This window comes from Salmo trutta, chromosome 12, assembly GCF_901001165.1.
Source record: "Salmo trutta chromosome 12, fSalTru1.1, whole genome shotgun sequence".
NCBI lineage: Eukaryota > Metazoa > Chordata > Actinopteri > Salmoniformes > Salmonidae > Salmo > Salmo trutta.
In genome coordinates this window covers 16,643,042-16,651,990 of record NC_042968.1, presented here as the reverse complement: position 1 = coordinate 16,651,990, position 8,949 = coordinate 16,643,042, and the positions used below count along the sequence as shown (strand labels likewise).

General features: G+C 44.6%; 2 pseudogenes; both read right to left on the bottom strand.

The window, feature by feature from the left end:
* Positions 1-1,376: 1,376 nt before the first annotated feature.
* LOC115204722 (trans-1,2-dihydrobenzene-1,2-diol dehydrogenase-like) lies at positions 1,377-2,829 on the bottom strand (annotated as a pseudogene).
* Positions 2,830-3,488: 659 nt separating this feature from the next.
* On the bottom strand, positions 3,489-6,483 carry LOC115202698 (trans-1,2-dihydrobenzene-1,2-diol dehydrogenase-like; annotated as a pseudogene).
* Positions 6,484-8,949: the final 2,466 nt, after the last annotated feature.

The following is an 8,949-nucleotide window of genomic DNA, read 5'->3' as shown; positions in this document are numbered from 1 at the left end:
AATAGGTAAAGCACTAGTAGGATATTCCCAATAGATAAAGGACTAGTAGGATATCCCCAATAACAAAATGACTAGTAGGATATCCCCAATAGGTAAAGGATTAGTAGGATATCCCCAATAACTAAATGACTAGTAGGATATCCCCAATAACTAAATGACTAGTAGGATATCCCCAATAGGTAAAGGACTAGTAGGATATCCCCAATAGGTAAAGGACTAGTAGGATATCCCCAATAACTAAATGACTAGTAGGATATCCCCAAGAGGTAAAGGACTAGTAGGATATCCCCAATAGGTAAAGGACTAGTAGGATATCCCCAATAGGTAAAGGACTAGTAGGATATCCCCAATAGGTAAAGCACTAGTAGGATATCCCCAATATGTAAAGGACTAGTAGGATATCCCCAATAGGAAAAGCACTAGTAGGATATCCCCAATAGGTAAAGCAGTAGCAGAATATCCCCAATAGGTAAAGGACTAGTAGGATATCCCCAATAGGAAAAGCACTAGTAGGATATCCCCAATAGGTAAAGCACTAGTAGAATATCCCCAATAGGTAAAGCACTAGTAGAATATCCCCAATATGTAAAGGACTAGTAGGATATCCCCAATAGGTAAAGCACTAGTGGGATATCCCCAATAGGTAAAGGACTAGTAGGATATCCCCAATAGGTAAAGGACTAGTAGGATATCCCCAATAGGTAAAGCACTAGTAGGATATCCCCAATAGGTAAAGGACTAGTAGGATATCCTCAATAACTAAATGACTAGTAGGATATCCCCAATAGGTAAAGCACTAGTAGGATATCCCCAATATGTAAAGGACTAGTAGGATATCCCCAATAGGTAAAGGACTAGTAGGATATCCCCAATAGGTAAAGGACCAGTAGGATATCCCCAATAGGTAAAGCACTAGTAGAATATCCCCAATAACAAAAGGACTAGTAGGATATCCCCAATAACTAAAGGACTAGTAGGATATCCCCAATAGGTAAAGGACTAGTAGCATATCCCCAATAGGTAAAGGACTAGTAGGCTATCCCCAATAACTAAAGGACTAGTAGGATATCCCCAATAGGTAAAGGACTAGTAGGATATCCCCAATAGGTAAAGGACTAGTAGGATATCCCCAATAACAAAAGGACTAGTAGGATATCCCCAATAGGTAAAGGACTAGTAGGATATCCCCAATAGGTAAAGGACTAGTAGGATATCCCCAATAGGTAAAGGACTAGTAGGATATCCCCAATAGGTAAAGGACTAGTAGGATATCCCCAATAGGTAAAGGATTAGTAGGATATCCCCAATAGGTAAAGGATTAGTAGGATATCCCCAATAGGTAAAGGATTAGTAGGATATCCCCAATAGGTACACCCTTAGTACCCCCAATATCTACAACTAGTATTCCTTCCTAAATGTCCCATCGCTGTCTCGCTACCTGTGTCCATACAGACACCGGTGGCTTGGATGCCCTTAGGCTCCATTGTACACCATGCATATAAACTGCAGGCAGTAGATGCCGATGTCCAGCAGCTCCTTCTCCACCGCTCTGGGCACGTGCATGAGGGGCGCCCCAAAGTCTGCCTTTACCATCTTCACCTCACCCACCTCCCCCCGAGACAGCAGGCGCTCAATCTCCAGAGAGGCTGGGAAGAAGCAGGTCCACACTGCCTGGAGCATCAAGAGAGAAGGACGAGGAGGAGGAAGAGGGAGAGCACTATGGTTACACACAGACACTCACACGAGGCTGCCTTCACCTGCGTGCTGTTGAAACACTGGCTGGGTATGTGACGTGGTCATAATGACACAGGTGTAACAGTCCATTTTACCTCCATGAGAAAGACTTGGTTCATCTTAGCAGAGGCCATCAGCTCTTGCACCTCTCTGAGGTTCATGGCCATAGGCTTCTCACACAGCACATTCTTCTGGGCCTTCATGAAGATCATGCCAACTGGCAGATGGTATGGGTGGATGGTGCCCACATATACCACCTCTACCCACACACAGTGACAATGAGGAGACAGGATTAAGGATACATTTGAAGGAATTTGAAGAGGAATACATCTTATTACTGAACGTGAGGCCGTTTAGAAAAATGCCATAATAAAATGCACTAATAAACACTGTTCTGATGCATATTACACACACTGAGAGGGACATTAAGCACCGGAGGTGACGGCTAGATTATGTTTGAGACAAGACACTGACCAATCTCTGGATCTCTGGCCAGTTCCTCATAGCTGCCATAGGCTTGACGGATGCTGTGCTTCTTTGCAAACTCCTGAGCGTCCTGTAGTTTCTGAGCTGCCACAGCAACAATCTAGAGGTGAGCTATTTCATTCACTCATCATTTTACATTTTCAAGATGCTTGTAGCCTATGGCACTTTTAAATAAGCCACTTTCACCTTTCTATATTACATTTCCTACATGCTCATGTAGTTCTAGTTTTACGGTAAGTCATCCATCTGTGCAGAGTATATCTTGTGGCATTAAACGAGATTGTAATGCCAGCAACTCCAAAAAATCATTACAATGGGCCACATTGTAACTGTTCCACTCTACTTAAAGTTAACTACATGAGTGCAGTGCAACCTTCTGGTTTCTGATCATAAAACAGTTCAGATCATTCACGTTCATTTGAAACTCCACGCCGACGATAGCAAACTGAGGCTTGAACACGACCACAATAAAGTCTGTGGTGGTGGGTGTCACTGTCTACTGTAAACGGGTACAAGTACCTGGTGGTCTCTGAGAGGGAGTGTTTTCAGTGCCACTGTGAAATCATGGCTGATTTTACCAGCGCTACAGATTCCCCACCTGGTTGCCATATTGGTGTGTACAAACAAATGTCGACAACATCTAACTATTAGCCAGCAGGTGGAGACAGACTCTGTTTTTGATTAAATAACGATACAGCATCATTGACCGAACACATGTTATAAAACACTGGTGTTGCAGTAATGGACATTTACCAACAGATGGAATTAAAGTGCCATTTTACACCCATAACAGACCGAGGTTTGGTGCTGATTGTTTTGTGTCTAATGAATAAATTATGTTCATATTTTGGATTAGGCCTACGACACTTCAAATCTTTAATATAAAACATTTAAATTACTTTTAGATTACATGATTTCCTCATGTGCTGCTTGGTGTACAAAAACCTAAGAGCTGGCCAAGGTAGCCTATGTTGTCAAATGTGACATACATAAACTTGCTGACTCATCAGGCCTTGTTTCCACCCATGACCTTGGGAAGCAAAGTCATTGTTTACTCATACAGTAGTTTTCAATATGGGGGTCCGACAATGTGTCTATGACAACTAGTTTTTTTCTCCAATTTGAATGTATTCTGACTGATGATCACCCTCTTAGGATGATCTTGTCACCTCATGAAATAAACCTCACCATGACAATGAGTGTCCTTTATTGAACCCATCAATCGTACACTTCACTGTAACAGACTTTAGCACTCTTAATTTAACCTGTCAGTCTTAGCAGCTCACAGTAGCCTACTAATCAACTCAGGCTTCCTTGTCATCATCGTGTTCAGATTTGTCAGGTGCAAGCTGTATAGGGCTAAGTCATGAGGGGATCATATACACTCAGGGCTTGATCCCTCCCTCCTGCTGCACACAGCTCTGTTCATGTCCAGGCCCTGTGGGACAGGTCAGATGGACCATGGTGGAGTGGCGAGTGAGGGGTGGTTATTGGCTGTCCTGGTTGAAGACCACTCCCACCTGTTTCCTGCGCTCATCCATAATCTCAGTGAGCAGGGCCGACTCGGACAGGGGCATTCTGGGGCTCTCCTTCAGTCCTGCGGAAGAGAAGGAGAAATTGACTGACTGTATTGTAAGCAAAGATTCAGGTTGGAAGCAACAGGTAACAACAATGTTATTATTTATTTGACTGTTTTTACTGTTTATTACCTAGGATATACCAACAGCATTGCAATTGGATTGTTGTTGTATATCTTTTCAAACAAACCCTCATCTTAGAACAGAGAAATTGTGTTTTTCTCTGGTAAGACCTTGCGAGCCACCATACCTTTGAGCAGGCACTGCCTGACTTCCTCAGCCTCGTAGCGCAGCCCAGTGCTATTAGTGAAGTTCAGAGGTAAGGAGGGCTCAGGCAGGGGGTACTGTGTCATCTTCCCATTCACCTCCAGTGTGGTGGGACAATGCATGGGACCTAGAACCTGAGAGGACAGGAAACAGACATTATGTTTTATGTGTATACTTACCAGTATATGAATGAATAAATAATACATCTCAATGAAATCTCATTCAGGGACATACTGTAGATCAGACATTGTTTAGCATCTGTTGGCTCTTTCATCGCTATATTACATTTCCCCTAAATGAAGATAAAACAGACTGGGCAGTTTAAAGGTTGATTCAGTAGCAACAGTCCCTGATGGTGCCCTTTGTTCCGCTGATGGTGGCGTCGTTAGGCAGTGAAACAGCGATGGAGAAGAAACAGAAAGCCAGCCTGTTCCTGGGAAACGTCATCACCACCACCATGGACAAATACACTCCTATCAACCATCAACAAGTCAAACAGCAAGTTAACCCTTTACACTTCAATAAAGAATGAATTATTGTTGTAGGCCTAGTTAATACTGACCCCAATGCTAATCTGATCCTTGGGTTGTGCCCAATTCCAAACTCATTGTCCATGTCCCACAATCTCTGGTTTACTTGACCAGTACTTGGCTTACATGACCAGTGAGTAGTATCTTGTGATAGATTGTTAGCTGGCCAGCACGCACAGGACATTTGGTACTACATGTAGGTGCCAAGATTAATACCTGAGTTGAAAAGAACTCCAGTGGCATGGATGGACTCTGGCCTCTCCCCGTGGAACACCATCAGCACAAACTGCAAGATGTAGACCCCATGTCCAGCAGAACGCCTCCTCCCAGCTCCTTCTCCACCGAGCGGGTGATGTGAAGCTGAGGGGAGACGAAAAAGGCCTTCACCAGCTTTACCTCGCCGATGGCATCCTCAGCCAGCAGCCTGCGAACCTCCCTGTGCAGTGGGAAACGGGACCAGATGGCCTGGGAGAGGACAGAGAGAGACCATCACCTCACAGAGTGGACAGACCTTTCCTTTCTATACTTGGTCATTGGTCATTTCTACAACAGCCCTCATATGATCAGCAAAATCCGTCCATATATTTGCCAGACCTTGGTTCAAATACATGTGTATTTGACGATCTGGTATTTAAAATACTTTTTTCTGTGTATTTGAGTATTTTCAAATGCACAGCCCAAAACAAGCACTTTTATTTGAGTATTTGAATGGTTATTTGTAAAAAACAAATAGTATTTGAGAGTATTTTCAAATACCTTTTTGAAATAATATATTAAAATACCTGGGTTAAATGTATGGAAGTGTATTTCCAAATACATTAAAATATTTAACTACTTGTCTTTTCAAATAAAATATACCTTACTTTGAATGTACAGTATGGGAAAGTCATTTAGTTGTCACATTATTTGCTACAGTAATGTGACAACAGTACAAATGGTGAGAATCAAGCAATAAATCATGTTAACAGACTGAGACACGTTTATGGAAACCCCAACTCTCATTGAGCCTTTCCCACACCTCCAAGAGAAAGATGTTGGACTTCTTGGAGGCAGCAATGAGGTCCCCCACCTCCCTGGAGTTCATGGCGAAGGGCTTCTCACACAGCATGTTCTTCCCTGCCTGGAGTACCAGCAGGCCCAGGCGCCAGTGCTCCGTGTGCAGCACGTCCAGGTACACCATGTCTGCAGGGACAGTCACACAGTACACAGGCTGGAGGCTGATTTTCAAACAGTTACGTCATTAAGCCATTATCTGTGGCTGAACAGCCAGGCCCTCCCAAGCTGTTAACCCACCAATCTGCATCGCTGGCCAGCTCTTCATAGCTCCCATAGGCCTTGGGGATGCTGTGCTTCTTGGCAAACTCCTGGGCATGCTCCAGACACCTCGCAGCCACCGCCACTATCTGGAACAAGCGAGGAAAACACACAGACGTTCATTACTCCTAGGCAAGCTGTCAGTGCCGACAGACAGAGAGAGAGAGAGAGAGAGAGAGAGAGAGAGAGAGAGAGAGAAAGAGAGAGAGAGAGAGAGAGAGAGAGAGAGAGAGAGAGAGGCAGGAGGAAGAGAGACATCCAGCATGTGAATGAAAATAGAATGTGTTTGTTTGTTTGTTTGTTTGGGTGGAGTGGGGTACCTGGTGGTCTCCAGGAGGGAGGGTTTTCATGGCCACACTGAAATCGTGGCTGATCTTCCCTGCACCGCAGAGTCTCCACTGAGTCGCCATGCTGAACAGATGGTAGTTGGCAGGTAAGAGGGGCTGTGCCTGGGCCTCGGGTCTGAGCTGGAGAGAGCGGTTGTGACCTTGTGGAGTGCTGGGTAGTCAGATGTAGTGGAGCTCCACAGCGTGTCCACAGAGCTGGTAGCTTCACCCTGGAGAGCTGCTGCTGCATTTATATGCTGGAGAGGCTGGGAATGCCAGCTCTCCACTCTGCTGCCCCTCGAGAGGCGGGTGTATCACACACACACACACACACACACACACACACACACACACACACACACACACACACACACACACACACACACACACTCATACATAAGCGTAAGCATACACACGCACACACACATTCGAGCGCGCACACACACACACAACCCTCGGAGCACCACCACAGGTTAATACAGTCATGTAATGCTGCTGATACAAGTCTCTTACAACCAGGCCAAAGCGGTTTATGCCGGTTGTCTCTGACAATCTGTAACAGAACAGTTCAATGGGATTCTTCAGCAACTTTAGCATTATGGGGAACTAGACAGTTTAATGTGTACAGACATAACTCACCTTGCTTTCATGTAATCACTGTCCCAAAATGCTGTAGGTCAAACCAGGGAAGCTGGAACTATTAGGAAGGCGGTAGGGGACTGTTTTGTTCCCCACTAGGGAGGCGTTGATTAGCCTGCAAGGGCTTGACAGCAGCACAGGCCAATGGTTAAACTGGACCCGACTGGGACCACTAGTGTGAACAAGTAGGCTATGCAAGTAGGCTATGCAATGTTCACAAGCTCCCATAGGAACACATAGTACATCCAAGCACAGCTGTTTAGCTGCTGGTCAATCCACTGAGCTAGGATGACTATGGAAATGAGAGAGCTCTGTCGCCCTTGGGCTAAATATTAAACAGTTAGGAGGCTTGTTATTGTGTAAGATTCATTACCAGAACCAACCACTAGATGGCAACATGTTGTAAGTGTAGTTCAGGGATCCTGCAAAACTTTGAGAATTTCAAATGGATTATTGTTGCGTGTTACGTTATAAAAGCATCATCAGGTATCAAACAAGTGTCAAGTGAAAATAAAATTGTTGACATTTTCGGAAATGGCCATAGCATCTGATTAGAGAGAAACATACATTTATTTTGTTTTCTAATGGTTGTGCAACTTATACAATTGTTTCAGATGTTGTTTCAGGTTGATGTATTTATGACTATTATCACTTTTTTATATGATAATAATATGTCCCAATATCCCAAAAAATAAATATATATCTATATATTTGTTCCACATATTCATTACATAGTGTACTTTCTTCCTCTATCTTAATTAAATTTCAAACAGATACCTGGAGATTGGATTCAAATGAGAACATTGTCGCAAACAATTCTCATTCTGATTTTTTTAATTGTTTTATCAATGACTTACTTTGCTGGTCTGCTGCTTTGCCTTTGTGTCTCACTTCCAAAGGCATTCTGGGAGCTGTGTGCCGTTGTCATAACGACAAGGTACCAGCTGGGCAATTTGTATGCAAATGGTATCAGGCTTGGCCTAATCTCCCTGCCTATACCACAGGACCTAGTTGCCATGGGAATGTCCATCTCCGCCTTGGGTGAAATGTTACACTTTTTTGTGTACATTTTGGGTGCAGCAGGAAAGGTGCACATAGTGATATTACTGCCTGGGGGGTAGGGAGAGAAAGAGAGAGAGGGAGAGAAGCAGGAGGAGTGAGTGTCAGTGATGGCCGTACCTGAGAGGCCTGGGCCATCTAGGTGTTGGAGGTATGGAGGGGAGGATTGGGCCTGGTGGCACTGTGGCAGTGCCAGCTGATAGGGCAAGAGAAAGAACCTAGAGCCTCAGGTGGTCTGCTGTGGAAGTTCTGGATAGGGCTGGCGCAGAGAAGTCTTTCTCTGTTTCCAGCATGGCCCTCAAGGTCAAGAAGAGGGCATGCGTGCCTCTGAACTGAAGACTAATCAGGCGGCTCACCGATCTGACAGAGATGTGCTGAAGGACAGAAGGGTTGGCATGGTGTGGGGTGGGACCAGGGGCCCTGGGGGGATTGTGTTTGAGATTGGAATACGTCATACAGTAAAGAGACTGTTGATGAGATGAGCAGAGTCAGGACGTTGGCATGCAGGAAGCCAGGCGGGGGCTTCATTAATTCACCGCGGCCAGGACGATTGCCTTCCATTCCTATCACTTCTCACTGAATGCTTATTTGATTAAAATTTCATGCATCATCTCTGCCTGACTGTGTCCCTGGCTTTGTCACTGACAGAGCTGGGGGAGTGTTGGGGGCTGGGTGGCTATCAGAGATGTCACCGTGGTTGGTTTCCATGGCAGGAGCCATGTTGTTGTTGTTGTTGTGTGAAGGTGTCTGATCACAACAGACACTTTTGTCTTTGCACTCCGTCACATCACTTCATCTTAGCTTTCAGCTGTCAGTAGAAGTGCCCTACTTATGGAGCTGCAATAGCTGTGCATTTCATCCTACAAAACAACATTTCATCTCTGACTTGAGCTTAATGGGAAATAGAAATGTCCATGCAGGGAGAGACTGTATAATCCTGTTTTGATTTAGAGGGTTTCTATTTCCTCTTAGACACAGCTGTCCATAAGTGAAATATACTGTGTATCTAGAGCTGGG